General features: G+C 36.8%; 1 protein-coding gene and 1 long non-coding RNA gene across 2 annotated transcripts in view; one reads left to right on the top strand and one right to left on the bottom strand.

Moving 5' to 3' along the window:
* LOC122141471 (SLAM family member 9-like) overlaps positions 1-12736 on the top strand; it is a gene marked incomplete at its 5' end in the record, with an annotated part of 137205 nt that overhangs the window by 29411 nt on the left and 95058 nt on the right. The gene's annotated exons all lie outside the window — the stretch shown is intronic.
* LOC122141698 lies at positions 9267-11979 on the bottom strand. The gene is made up of 4 exons (XR_006158016.1): positions 11916-11979; positions 11165-11500; positions 10709-10813; positions 9267-9592 (listed from the first exon to the last, which is right to left on the bottom strand). It is a non-coding gene; the product is annotated as an uncharacterized LOC122141698 (long non-coding RNA).

Below are 12736 nucleotides of genomic sequence, written 5' to 3'. Positions count from 1 at the left end.
CAAGGTCTATACTGTTTTTTTTTATTCTTTTTTTTTTTTTTTTTTTTTTTTGTTCTCCGGCCAATCTGCTGGGACAAGGATTGTTCCTTCTCTGCCAAACACCGCCGCCGAGCGCCAGGCTTCATTGCAGCCGCTGCTGTCTGCCCGACCAGCCACATGCTCTCCATGACGCTGAGGCTTAACCTTGCCTCTACCGGAGTCACTTCCAATTTTTCCCCCCGCATCCTCTTATCTTTCTGCTCTGCCTACAGTTACTCCAATCGGGAAGTTGATAGTATTTAAGCATGTGGCAAACGCTGAGTAATTCTGATGCTCCATCCTCTCGAAAGGTAAACAAAGCGGATCTGTATGAACTATGTTATTCGTCTCCCTGAAATCAGCCAAACCTAACTTCTAAATCCACAACAGCAGGGCGGCCAAAATATCAAGCAAGCTTGCAAGGCCCTGAACTCGCCTCGCTCAACACCTCCATTGCCCTGAGGCGCACAAGACCCGGTTCTCCTTAAGTGCCGCAACGTCATATGCAGCCAGGCCTCAAGCTATTGCGCTAGCAGCACAGGCCGTGTTGCAAATAAATTTTTAGGTAAAGTCGCTAAAAGGTGTCGTTGGTTGCTGAAAGTTGTTAATCGACGTCGTGACACAAAAGAATCTTGATGTTATTTTTAGCCATGTCGCAGCGGCGTAGAATACAAATAAATGTATCAGATTTTATTAATTTCCGCTAGCATTTTTCCCGTATTTTAAATTACACTTCACTCAGATAAATTGATGAAAAAGATTGATTTGTGAGAAAATGAATTCAGCTATGTACCTAAATGATTAACGATTATAAGCACATAAGGTTTATCACAAAGGAAACAATCAAACAATCAACAAGTGCAACTAGCAACCTAATTCACATGTGACATGAGTATTACTAGGCACCTTTCTCCAAGTCTCTAGCCAATGTGCTGCATCAGCTAGCTTTTCAATGCTTTCTTCTTCGTGTGATTAAGAGAAAAATCTTTTTATCATCTAGTTACTTTTAAAAGTTGCCAAAGAAAAAAAAATATATTGACCTAATCAAACGATAGCCTTTAAAATGACCTAAAATACATATATAATAGCAATGAGGCCGTGGTGATTGGTTTAAATGAAATATGAAAAGCAATCAACGATACTGTCCTACTGAACAAAACTTAACACATTTTGTTTTAAACAATATAATGTACATGCGCATTTTATAACGCCTTCAAGGGCACCAACGTCCCGAACAATTGTTTCTTCATGTCACTATGCAATCTAATCCTCGTTTGGCTAAACATTTAATTCAAATGTACATAATCTTTATTACTGGACAATTCTTTATGACAGAAATGCTACAGCAATCATAAATCCTCGAATGTCATCAAAAGTTGCCATTTATGAGTTTATCATGCCATTTCAATGAAAATCTGTTCAGCTTTTCCCCATAGGCGGTGTGAATTAAACAAGGGTTCATGATCAGCCCTTTTGATGCCCTGCCTTCTCAGTTTTGCATGAGCCCATTGGAGTGGCTAGTCTGAAAATTCTGGGGTAAGAAACTCCTTATCGATCTGTCAGCTCCACATAACTCACTGTTTCAAGCATAATCACCTCAATCGCTCTTGATGAATTCTCTCTCTCAACTGTAGGACATCGATCATGCAATCAATATGAAGAGAGGAAAAAAAATAAGTCTTAGCACTTGGCTGGCAAATGTCGACATCACCTCAGCTTTCAAAGCTATGCCTATGCAACCACGTCACGATTTCCGATGTTATCGGAAGCATCTTATTGGATTTGTTAAACAATTACAGCTCAAATTATTCTGAGTATTGAACTCCCCGTCAGGTGCCACAAGAGCAAATATTTCTCTTTCAACTACCGATGAGGCTCACCCATCTGATGCAGTGAGTATTGAATTCCTGTCAGATGCCACAAGAGCCTCCTGGTCAAGCATACCTTACCTTTTCTGTCTAACTCCCGGCTAAGTTTACCCATCCATTGCAGTGAGTATCAAACTCTCGTCAGATGCTGCAATAGCTTTCCAGGTCGAGTGAATGTTTTTCTTTCAACTAACAGAGTTGCTTACCAGTCTGTGCAGTGAGTATTGAACTCCTGTTGGACGCCGGCGAGAGCCTCCTGGCTAAACAATCTTACCAGTTCCATTCTACAGTCAGCAAGGCTTACCCGTTCGATGTGGTGTGCTCCTGTCGGATGTCGGCGAGAGCCTCCTGGCCAAACAACTTTACCTTCTGTCTTACGGTTGGCAAGGCTTACCCATTTGATGCTGTGAATATTGAGCTCCCGTCGGATCTTACGGTTGGCGAGGCTTACCTATTCGATGCTGTGAATATTGAGCTCCCGTCGGAAGTCGGCAAAAGCCACCCGGCAAGTTAGCCTGGATTTTTCTTCTCCTGACGAGGCTTACCCTTTTGATGTTCTGAGCATGATACCCCATCAGGTGCCGCGAGAGCCCTCCCAGTCGGGTTTTCCTTTTCTCTTTCCCTGCCTGGCGAGTCTGATGCGTGTGCTCCCATCAGATGTCGGCGAGAGTTCCCCAGTTGGGTTTCTATACTTGCCACCGGCAAGCGAGTCTCATCCATCCGATGCCGTGAGTTCTGATCTCCTGTCGGTTGTCGCAAGAGTCCTCCTTGTCGGTCAGCCCAAAGCCTTTTTATCTGCCAAACTGAGAGGACCCACAAGTCCATTGTCCTGAGTCTTGATCTCCAGTCAGAGGCTTCATGGGCCCTCTCGGTCAGGCATTTTGCCCTTTGCCCACTGATTATCAGGGGCCTGTCAGCCAGTAGGGACTGTACGCAGACACCATGACCTATTACAGTCGAGGCAACTCGGGCCCCCCTGGTCGGGCTATACAATCCCGCTGCTCCTCCCCATCGGCCGGTAGGGCTCCCCGTTCCAATGCTGTGAGCTCCCGTTGAGCATCGGCTCAAGCCCTCCCAACCGGGCACCCCAAACCACGTAGTCCATTACCAGCAGCTGGTAGGGCTTACCCTTCCACCGTAGAAGTCGCTACCACCAGAGTACGAAGGATCTTCCGGCCTGCCAACCAGCTGACTTCTCAAAAAATTAGCCCCACCAGTACTCAATGCTATTTTATTTTATTTTTTTTTTTGGGGGGGGAGGGCATTCTTAGTCTGGCGGCTGTCCATTGCTCAATTGTTTTTTTTGGGGGTACTCTAGGTTCGGGCCATAAAAACACCTACAGCTGTGTGCTCAACAATCTCATCAGCAACCAGACTCAACATCTCAACATTACTCAGGGGGGGACTCAACATCTCAATTTGTCTGTATAATGATCTATAACACAGTAGCATAAGAGAATAACAGAAATTTTCTTTCTTTTTTTTTCAATGTAGCTTTAAAAGAAGTAAATTTACTGATACCTTTGTATTTTCTGTGTACAAGACTTTTGAGTAAAAACCAAATGTAGTTGATTTTTATTTATTGTGTCTTTTTGAATTTGTGAATGCTCAACCTTCCAATTCCTTGTGCATTATGGTTATAATTCAACTCATATAGTTACCCCCTCGCCCCCCCCACCCAAAAAAAATAAATAAATAAATAAATAAAACACTGATATCGTTATTTTATATATGCATACATATTTCTGCATAAATATGACCTAAAACATCATCAGATTTTCGCACAAGTCCTGACAACGGGAACCCAATCAAAAAATAAGAGAAAAATATTTTCTTTGTCAATAATTTATTGAGAAAAATGATCCAGTGTTTCATATCTGTGCATTGCAAAAGTATGTAAATATCTAGGATTAGCTATTAATTTGAATGAAAAATTATTGTCCATCTGTTCAGATGTGTTTTCAGTCAGTGAGATGACTATCAGGTGTCAGTGTGTGCCCTGTTTAAAAAAGCAGGATTCTAGCAAAGTCTGATCATATTTGTGGAAGTGAATCGTGACACAAACAAATGAGGTCTCTGAGGACCCAGAAAAAGAATTACTGTTGCTCATCAGGCTAGTAAAGGTTGCAAAACCATCTCTGAAAAGTTTGTAAATCCACAGTCAGAAAGATTTGTACAAATGGAACAAATTCAAGACCACTTTGTGTCCATTTTTATTGATGCTCAAACAAACCGTGTATGTGTGCTCTCAGCGCTCTGATCACTAAAGCATCATATTTCTGCTAGAACACATATTCACTAGTTGTCAAAAATAATGTACAGCGAGTGTTTTAAAATGGATGCTTTCTGAAGAAGCGTGTTTTTGAGAAATTTCTGACGATCAGTCATATAAATGTACATATATTACACAACTATAACACTATAATACAAAGGTTTTTGTGAACAGACAAGGGGCCTTGCGGTATTGATTCGGAGAGAAAGGGGCCTTGGAGTAAAAAAGGTTGAGAACCACTACATAAGGATATAGCCTATAAGTTAACAATGATCTGATAAGTGGAGATAACAGATTTCTTTTCAAACTGATTATACATTAAACTCGAATGAAACTGCAAAGAGTTTCTATGGATTTTTCTTTTTTATATAAGGCTACATCCACATGAAGCCAGAGCTTTCCCTATCCAATCTTTTTTTTTTCCTTGTCTCAAGAAATATCTGCATCCACACGAAACCACTAAACCAACACAAAATGATGTAGTATACAGTACATGCCAGACCAGCATGTGGCACTGTAATTCTGCCACAGAGATAAAAACGTAGAAGAAGACTTGATCTGTGCATAGACCTTCCGTGCGGTATATGAACGAACATGGAACAATACATTTATTAATCTATGTTAATGTTAGTTAATAAAAAGACAATCGTTCAGTGTTTGTTCATATTTTTTTGCTGTTACGTGACATAGCAGTGTCTGACTAGGGGCGAGACGTGGGCTGATGATGTCATCGTTTCAGAAAATATACGGATTCACTGTCCACGCGAAAACACAAGGACAGAGTTTTCAGATTGGTCCATGCAAATATATCGGTTTCACTTTCCCAAAATGCTGGATCTGTGTGGATGAAACTCCTGTACTATACAAAATGTATGCATATGCAGCGAAAAGTGTCTCTGTGTGGATGGGGCCTAAGTATGGTGATTTTGATGGGTTTTGAACTACAGTATGAAGTGTCTCTGTGTGGATGGGATCATTAGTATTTCAAACTTTAAAAAACTGCTGTAAAGTTGTTTTTATATATTTTTATATTTTACAATATTTATATATGTGTTGTTGGGGACGTTTTCGTCCACTAGGGAGTAAAGTTGAGTCTTATTTTGGCCACAACTTTCTCTGTGTTTCAGCTAATGGAATGATTTTTGGTGACAAATCTTATTTTGACACATATTTTGGGGAAAATGCTTTGAAAATTTTTAAAAACTCAACAATGCACTGTGGGCAAATTCACTACCCTTTTGTTATGCTCGGGATGAAAACATCCTCTAAATTAAACTGCTGTAAAAATGTATCAGATAAATATTTTTTTTCTAATTTTTTGCATAAAATCTATTAATCAACCTCAGTCCTGATCAAACTACTACCAAATGTTTAAAAAAAAATCCAAGATTTTAACTCTTTATTACCAAGTTCATAAATGATGTTACTGATTTGGGAAGAAAAAAAAACACACACAAAATGACATATTTTCAATATAATAAAAAGTGATTGTGGACTGGATATTTTTTTTACCTTTTATCACAGTCTTGGGCATGTCAAAGATTAGTAGCAACTTTGGCTTTGCTGCATTGTTAGTTTTTGTGCAGCGTTAGTTTTTTTTTTTTTCCCTAATTTGTTGTTCGTGGCTGTTTTTGCCCCATTGACTTTTAATTTTTTCTCCCTAATTTGTTGTTCGTGACCATGACACCATATAACCATGCATTCTTTATTGTTTGTTGTTTTCCCTTTTGGTAAGAGGTAAAATGTGTTATTTTTACAGTTGATCACTAGGTGGGACCATTAACCCTTTAGATAGGCCTGTGCAAAAAAAAGGCTTAGTTTCTGGCTTGTATATGGAGTTATATGGAGTATAACAGCAAATTATAGTGTTTGTGTGTGTGTGAGATTCTTGATTGTTGGTGGTTTTCCCTGTTGGGAAGAGGTAACATTTGTTATTTTTTTACAGTTAATCACTAGGTGGGACCATTAACCCTTTAGATAGGCCTGTGCAAAAAAAAACATAGTTTCTGGCTTGTATAGGGGGTAATATGGAGTATAACAACAAATTTTAGTGTGTGTGTGTGTGTGTGTGTGTGTGTGTGTGTGTGTGTGTGTGTGTGAGAGAGAGAGAGAGAGAGAGAGAGAGAGAGAGAGAGAGAGAAAGAGAGAGTGTGAGAGAGACCTTTGTGCACTTACCTTGATGTATCTGAAAAAATCTACATGGAGTAAACAATAAAAAAAGAAGTGTGTTTATGCACCTGCTGCCTTTTGATGGTGAAAAGTATGGATGGCCTTTGTGTGAAATGCTTGTCTTTTCTTAATGGTAAAGCCAGTTTAAAACCTTAAAATCCTGTAAAAAAAAAATCTACTTTGCATCAGATTTATGAACATAATGTATTATGAACCAAAATGCAATACCAACTTCAAATAAGCTGCTGCTCGCTTGAGGGGTCAAGCTGCATAATCATTTCTAAAACTTTGGTACAAGTCAAGCCCTTTCTCTTGTTGCTTGCTGCTCTTCTCACCATCAAATGACCAGCAGGATGGCGTGCAAGTGTTTAAATCCACGTACTTTGCTTTTGTTTAGTCCAGTGGGTCCCAAACTTTTTGCAGCATGCACCCCTTTCTAGTGTTTGACACCTGTCAAGCACCCCCCAACACCTTACTCTGGTTAAACTTCACATTTTTAATTGCAATAACTAAATACAAATATTCACTGTAGATTAAAAAACATAAAAAAAATCTGTTATAAATACAAAAGATTACTACCTTTTTTTAGTGAGATGGATGCACACAGATCATCAAAGTTCGGGGTAATGGACTGTAGATTAAAAAACATAAAAAAAATCTGTTATAAATACAAAAGATTACTACGTTTTGTTGATTATATGTTATGTTTCTCTGTTCCCGCCTCTTCACTCCGTTCATTATCATCTGAGTCTGTTTGATCGGGTTTTTCAATAGCCTATATTCAGCGCCGTGGTCGGTGCACATCTCCACAGAAGAGGCCGATGTAGATGGCTCATTCCTGTCCCTTGATTTCTTTAAAGTGCCCATTTTTAACCAGGTGTCCATTTTGATGAATGTAGTAAGTGAAAAAAATAAATGAACGAATTATCAGTTAGCGCCTAATATGAACAGGGCGGGGCTATTGTGACACAGACGTGCTTGTAAAATGAAATTAAATCATGAGTAATTTATAGCTTGTAATGTGAAATTTTATTTCTTAATAAAACTTTCGCATGTGAAGTTTACCTCAGTTAAATACGTAAAAATAATAAAGAGACAATCTTTTCCCCCGCCATTACAAACATTCTCTCGCGCACCCCCGATGGTCAGTCTGGTGCGCGCACCCCAGTTTGGGAACCACTGCCCTGGTCTATACTTATCACCACCATTAAAAGGCAGCAGGTGCATAAATACACTTTTGTTTACTCCATGTAGTTCTGAGAGAGAGAGGTGTACATTTTGATTTTCTCAAATACATCAAGGTAAGAGCGCAAAGGTCTCTCTCACACACACTCTCTCTCTCTCACACACACACACACACATACACACACACAATATAATATGCTGTTATACTCCATATAGCTTCATATACAAGTCAGAAACTAAGCTTTTTTTGCACAGGCCTATCTAAAGGGTTAATGGTCCCATCTAGTGATCAACTGTAAAAAATATCAAATGTTACCTCTTCCCAACAGGGAAAACCACCAACAATCAAGAATCTCACACACACACAAACACTATAATTTGCTGTTATACTCCATATAACTCCATATCAGCCAGAAACGAAGCCTTTTTTTGCACAGGCCTATCTAAAGGGTTAATGGTCTCACCTAGTGATCAACTGTAAAAATAACAAATTTTACTTCTTACCAAAAGGGAAAACCACAAACAATCAAGAATGCATGATTATATGGTGTCATGGCTTTGCAATCAAAAAATGTCGTTATAATGGAAGTCAATGGAGCAAAAACAGCCACGAACAACAAATGAGGGAGAAAAAAATAAAATCTAATGCTGCACAAAAACTAACAATGCATCAAAGTCAAAGTTGTTACTAATCTTTGACATCCCCAAGACTGTGATAAAAGGTAAAAAAAAAAATCCAGTCCACAATCACTTTTTATATTGAAAATATGTCATTTTGTGTGTGTTTTTTTTTTTTTCCAAATCAGTGACATCATTTATGAACTTGGTAATTAATGAGTTAAAATCTTGGATTTTTTTTTAAACATTTGGTAGTTTTGATCAGGGCTGAGGTTGATTAATAGATTTATGCAAAAAAATTAGAAAAAAATATGTATCTGATAAATTTTTACAGCAGTTTAATTTAGTGGATGTTTTCCTCCACGAACATAACGAAAGGGTAGTGAATTTGAACAATGCACAAGGGAAACTTCAAGAAGCTGCTGTAAAGTTGTTTTTATATATTTTTATATTTTACATTAAATGATGTGTCATTGCAAAATTTTTTTTATAACTGTTTTAAGTTAAAGGTGTCCTATGATGCTGCTCAAAAGAACATTATTTTGTGTATTTGGTGTAATGAAATGTGTTTATGCAGTGTAATGAAAAAAAAAAAAAAAAAGCACATGATTTTCCACAAACTGTACATTATTGTTTCTCCTATATGAAACGTGTCGATTTTTACAAAGCTCATTAGTCTGAAAAGTGAGGTGTGCTGTGATTGGCCAGCTATCCAGCGCGCTGTGATTAGCCGAATGCCTCAAGCATGTGACGGAAATGTTATGCCTCTTTACATACTGTGAAGCCCTGTCTGGCCGAAGTGACGAGACATAAACATAAATCCCATTATAAACGTGATATAAACATGATTTCTAGTTGTGTCTTATTTTGGAAAGCAAAAACAAAGTAGTTTCTCTTTCTCAACGAAACATACTTTGAAGTGAATAGAGTGAGCCGTGGCCGGAGGCCTAAAGTGAGCCGTGGGCATCTTGAGTGAGCGGAGGCCGGTGGCTTGAGAACAGCGCAGCTGGGAGATTTAAGACTTTAGTCTTTGCAACTTCACTTATCTTCTTTATTCACCAAGAGCTTGTAACACTCCAAAGAGAAAGGAAAAAATTAAATTGCATTATATGACCACTTTAAAAGATGAAAACAAAATGGCGAACCAAACAATAGCAATCAACATTTAACATAGCATTTATTGTTAATACATCCAGTTAAAGGCACTGAACATGATAACTACTGTCAGTAAAGTGTTTCACCAACTTCAAAATAAATCAATGTATTTTCAAGCTCATTAAAGAATGATGGTTCTGATTGGTTCTGGTTTAGCTCAACATATCAAAAGCCATGCTATTCACAGCTGATCCAGAAACATTCTTAAATTAGGATGCATTTACTTTCAAAATAACCTAAGATAAACAGCCAGTTCCTCCTCCTCAAAGCAATAATATTTGGATCAGGTGGCTAGCACATCATTATCCTGTAAGAAAACATATTCACAAATGAGAGACCAAGAGACCTGAAGTTGTTCTCCTATTGTTCATTTCTTAAATATTTGTGTTTCCTGAACAATCTCCTTTACTTCAGTAAAATAAAATTGAAGTAGCCTATAAATGATTTCAATTCCATTTATACAATTCTTAAAATGTATTACTCTCTGACAGAAGTTGCATTGTTTTATATCAACTGTTATTTAGTTCATTTGAGAGTTGTTTATGTTTTTGGCCCGTGTAACGCTTCACAATTCAAATTTTAGACCATATGGTGTAAATTCAAAAATGCAAAAAAAAAAAAAAAAACGAAAAAAAAGATTTTTTCCTCCCCATGAATTTCATAAATGAATAATTGGCCTTTGTCTCTCTCCTTTTTTTTTTTTTTTTTTTTTTTTTTTTTACATTTTATGTTTGCTAAATTGTGATTCCAGAAAAGATCACTTGAATAAATAAAATCAAATTTTCTAAAATTTTCAACTATTACTGTTTTTCTGTTTTTTTTCTTTTTCTTTTTTTTTTTTTTTTTAAGGGGACTGTTTCACATACACTTAACGTGGCTTATCCTACTAAAACAGTGAAACTGGAGGACACAACTTATTAATAATAAACATATAGGCTACGATTTACATACAAGAAGAATAGCTCCGAATATGAAAACAATTTGTGCTAAATTGCATGTTAAGTGTTTTTTGCCCCACTGAAAACCTAAAGAAAATACGTGGCTTATTGGATGAAGACAGTAGTATAAATTAAAAAGCTCAAACTCTGTATATTTATTAATATAATGCTAGGTACAGCACAGGAAAGCAGATGAGAATATGAACGCAACACGCTGAATTGTTATCGCTTATTGGTTGTAGATTATTTCATGTTATAAATTGTGATTTATAATTTTAAATAAATTAATATATAAATAAAACTGTGAGAGAAACATGTTAACATAACATTTGTTTTCGTTTTTGTATTTTTGCATTTGTCTGAAAATTGAATTGTAAAGCATTACACGGATCGTTTTTTGATTGTTTTGACATGGTCTAACAAATAAGTATCTGCTTCTGTGTTGTTAAAAATAAAGGATAAAAAGATTACTATTCACAACTTACATTAATATCGCTGGAACAACAGAGAACTGAAACCACTACACACAGCATTCAGCACAACACAAGCAATAATGATTCCTGCTATAGCACCTCCAGACAACCCTGACACTGGAACACAACATGAGAGACAGTCATTATTACTAAAGAATGACCGATAATCCATCCTGTATTTAACAATATCTTTGAACCATATTATATGATACAGATTTAACTGATAAATGGCAGCATCTGTTTTAGGAACAGCAGTTAAAACAGCATCACATCACTGCGAGCACAAGAGCAATTAATGTAAGTAATATTATGCATTTTCATTTTAATAAAATCAATCAAAAAGTCGAAGCTCCATTTTTTAAACAGTCCACAACCCAGAGGTTATTGGGTTGATTTAGAAATAATTAAATGTTTTATGTTTGTTTTTTATCCTCAAAGGAACATGCATTGACTGAATTATATACTCACCATCGATAGTAGCAGTGATCCCGAAATTCCTAACAATGCTGAATCTGCTGCTGATGATCTGTAGTTTATAATCTCCAGAGTCTGTGGTTCTGGTTTTTGTGATGGTCAGAGATCCAGTCTGATGATCCAGCTTCAGTCTGTCTCTGAATCTCTGTTTACACTGAATATCTGTACAGATCTTACTCTGATCTCCAGTGATTTCAGCAATGAGAATGTCATTAAAATACCATTTCATTGTATAATTTGGATTTTTTACTATATCAGGATCTAAAGTGACAGATTGTCCCTCTTTCACTGACTTTCTCTTAATTTCATGTAGTTCAGCAGCAGGAACATCTGAAACACAAACCAACAGCTGCTGGACGATCTTTCATGGAAAAACAAAACTACACAACATGAAAGAACTGTAAACAGGAATGAAATTGCACAAACTCTTTCTTGACTTTTGATCCAGAAAGAATTTTGGTTTGTGCTAAACACCTATTACATTCATATGTTATATCAAATCCTCATAAACAGATTACCAGCTGATCAGAGATGGTAAGATTAGACACTATATTCATATTATTTATCTTGTGAAAAAAAAAAAAAACTGATAAAACTAGCAGCTTGAAGATGGAAATAGTTTATTTTATATGTGAATTAATATACATGCAAAGAGAATAATTATGAGAATCATTGTATAAAAAAACAATTAAAATAAAATAAAAAACATATGAAAACTGCATTTAAACATTCATTAATGACTCACCATTGACAGTAACATTGAAGATTTTTTCACTGCTGCCTGTTGACTGTAGTTTATAAAGTCCAGAGTCTGTGTTTGTGATGTGTTTGTGATGGTCAGAGATCCAGTCTGATTCACCTTCAGTCTATTTCCGAATCTTTCTTCACCCTGTTTATCTATATAGATCTTAGTGTGATTTCCAACAATTTCAGCAATTTGAGTGTAATTGAAAAACCATTTAATATCTTCTTGTTTATTTGTTTCAGCATAAATCAGAGTGACTGTATCTCCCTCCATCACTGACACTGACACTTCATCTGAACCAACAACAGACAGACCTGAAGAAAAAAAAAAACATGAGCCAAATGTACATTTATTCATCATTTTCATATTGTAACACGCAAACAAACAGCAGAACATCACTGATTCACACATTCACTCATCAGACAAACAGACTTAAAGTTAGTTTTTATACTGTTGTCACCCTAACCATAACCCATCACGAGCCCTATTTCTATATTTAAACAATCCTTAAGAAATAAAGATCTTACCATTGTTGAGAAAAAGCAAGCTCACTGCCAGCAGTTTTAAAGAGTTGCTTCATTTTCACCACTTTTTCCCTTCACAATGGAGATTCTGATTCACAAAAGTGTTCTGTTCTTCTGCTCAGATGGAGAAGCAGTTATTTAACTAGTTAAAAGTGAAACTAATAATATGTAGCCCCTATGGAATTTATACTGATGATGTACAGAAGTGAACCTGCCTGTTATTGACTAATGTTACATCTACTTTAACCTTGAACAAGAACCACCTGAGTGAAGTATGAGGGCATAGCAAAACAAAAA

The sequence above is a fragment of the Cyprinus carpio genome, chromosome B22 (genome assembly GCF_018340385.1).
Source record: "Cyprinus carpio isolate SPL01 chromosome B22, ASM1834038v1, whole genome shotgun sequence".
Classification (NCBI taxonomy): Eukaryota; Metazoa; Chordata; class Actinopteri; order Cypriniformes; family Cyprinidae; genus Cyprinus; species Cyprinus carpio.
The sequence above is the reverse complement of the archived record's forward strand: the minus strand, read 5'-3'. Positions and strand labels throughout refer to the sequence as shown.